The sequence below is a fragment of the Dermacentor albipictus genome, unplaced genomic scaffold (genome assembly GCF_038994185.2).
Source record: "Dermacentor albipictus isolate Rhodes 1998 colony unplaced genomic scaffold, USDA_Dalb.pri_finalv2 scaffold_22, whole genome shotgun sequence".
In the NCBI taxonomy this organism is placed as follows: Eukaryota; Metazoa; Arthropoda; class Arachnida; order Ixodida; family Ixodidae; genus Dermacentor; species Dermacentor albipictus.
This window is the reverse complement of record NW_027225576.1, coordinates 4572053-4574646: the sequence shown is the minus strand read 5'-3', so window position 1 is coordinate 4574646 and position 2594 is coordinate 4572053. Positions and strand designations below refer to the sequence as shown.

The 2594-nt window shown below is 52.0% G+C and overlaps 1 pseudogene; it reads right to left on the bottom strand.

The window, feature by feature from the left end:
- Positions 1-2414: 2414 nt before the first annotated feature.
- Positions 2415-2594, bottom strand: LOC139052432 (U2 spliceosomal RNA; annotated as a pseudogene).

The following is a 2594-nucleotide window of genomic DNA, read 5'->3' as shown; positions in this document are numbered from 1 at the left end:
TAGCACTAATGTGTGTTCATTTCTTCTGCTTCTGGCAGGCACTGGGTGCAGTCAGCACTAACACGTGTTGCTTTCGTGAGCTCCTCGCAAGACACATAATGTGCTTGTAACTTAACACTTCGAACATTGCCAATGGTGGCAGTCAATGTCTTCATTTTCTTTTTTTACTCCGGACTTACTCATGTTCTTGTGGTTTGGTTGAAAGTTTGGGTTGGAGCGAACACGGCGTTCTGCGCTGCTGAAGCGTGACTGCGCCAAAAGAAAATGTTTTTTCTCACCGAGGAGGTATTCCCCGGGATTCACGATGCGCCCCGCTTGGAACCGGCGGCGCAACCACGTTGTCCGCCAGACGAAAGCGTCGTGGTCCGACCCCGGTCGCAGAGGATCCAAGGCCAAGATTTTGATGTCCGCGTCGCAGACCTGAGGTAAAACGTAAACCAGAGAAAGTGCCCGTTGACGAGAGCAACGTAACTTTCAAAAAGGATAGCAGAAAACGTGAGTTTTACTTATGAACATGCAGTTGAGGGCGTAGTATCCCTTGCGGGCCATGAACACAGCCTTGCTCTCACCCTTGGGTGCGATAATGGCTATGAGGCTGCCGTCTACGCATCCGATGACGCCCGGGATAACGCCGCTTAAGGAAACCCTCCTTCACGGCTGTCTAGCATGCCTTTTCCTCGGCTATCTTTGGAAAATGGACCCACTTGTTGCGGGCCCCTGCGTTCACGACAGCCTCTGTCACACGTCGCACGCACTCGCTCACCGTCGACTGCGACACACGGATCGTCTCCTCGCTCCCAACGGACGCTTGGAAGCTCCCGGTAGCAAAGAAGCGCAGCGCACACAACACTTTCCGCTCCACCGACAGTCCCGTCGCTCGCTCAGCTTCTATTTCCCCCGCCAGTTCCTCGCACAACAACCGCACCGTTCCCTTCGAGAGGCAAAAACGCCGTCTAAAATGGTCATCCGGCATGTCAAACGCGTCGTCTGGCGCCCCGTGTTCACGTCGGCGACGGCGAAGAGCCACGGCCATAGCGATCAGAGGGGCGGCCATTTTTTTATGCCTTCGGAAACGACCCTGCCTCTGGCCGTACCAAAAATCCGTGCCTTATGCTCCGCATAGTGAGTGCGTCAACGTCACTATGACGATTACAGTTTTTGCGGATTCCTGACGTCGCGTGATTGACAGACAAAATGGGTGCGGCCCGGTCATTTTCGACCAATGGCTGCGCAGTGATGGCGGCAAAAGGCATAGAGAAAGTAATAGAATTCCTACAAAATCGCACCCCTGGCACCTCTTTGGTGTTTGGCTCGCCCACATGTTCAACTCTCGGTTCCGGGAATTCGAACGAATGCAGGACTCTCATCGCCAGCTCTCAAGCAGCTATCCTTACTGATGCTGCGGGAGACATACAAGGACCGTCTTCACATTTACACTGATGGCTCGACAACTGTTGACGAACCTACAGGAGCTGTCATCTTTCCAGAAAAAGCCGTGACCATTCAGTTGAAGACCTCTCACCCGACAACGTCGACTGCTTCCGAGCTTCCTGGACTTCGCAGCGCACTTAGCACGATTCATGAAGAACTACCACGAAGATGGAGCCTCTTCACCGATTCGAAGGCAACCCTGCATTGTTTGCTATCCGCTCTACGTCCTGGACTACAAAACCAAGTTTTGCTGGAAATAAGGCAGCTATATCGCCAGCTAGCAGAGAAGGGACATGACATCACTTTTCAGTGGCTTCCAGGTCACTGCGGCATCATGGGAAACGAAAACGCCGATGAAGCTGCGAGGAGGGCTCATGAAGATGGTGTGAAGGAATTCGTCTCGCTATCAAGAACTGACGCAGCAACAAAGTTTCACATACTAGCGCGTGATGCCATATACGATCCATCTGGAACACGCCAGGTTTCCGACATATTTGACTGCACCACGTGGACCCATCCCTCCAACTACGCATTCCATCTGGACTGTCCCGAATCGAGACAACTTTTCCCTGCCGACTATGGCTTGGAGTGTCTTTCACGAATGCATTTGCTCGCCGCATCGGAATGGCTGATAGTGCTGCCTGTGAGAGTCGCGGCAGCGAGGAAACAATCGACAATATCCTCGGTTATTGTCCTCGCTTACAGCTCCCAGAGACATTCGCTTGTGACGGCGTTGGTACACCTCAATGACCGCCCTCTTTCTGAGCAGACAGTCTTGGAGTACCAGCTGATGCTATCTTCACATCAGAAGGCGATGATGACGCTGCTGAGATTCCTCCGGTCGAGCGACCTGCTTGAACGACTGTGACACTCTCGTATTCTTTTGTGTGTGTGTGTGTGTGTTTACAGCGAAGTTGTATATGGCTAGGTTCTGGAAAAAATTGTGCGCGTCTATCCAGCCGTGTAGATAGAGAATTTCTCCCCATACGTGGGCCGATCCCGAAGATAGTGCAATACCGGACCGACTCGTGGCGGAGATGAAGCAGCCTTTAAGCACTCCGCCAACTTGCTAAAATAAGTTTAACATCTTAAGTCCAAATACAACCCGTATTAGATATTAAGCTGATAAGGACAGATACTGCACTTTGACCCGCGTCGACAAT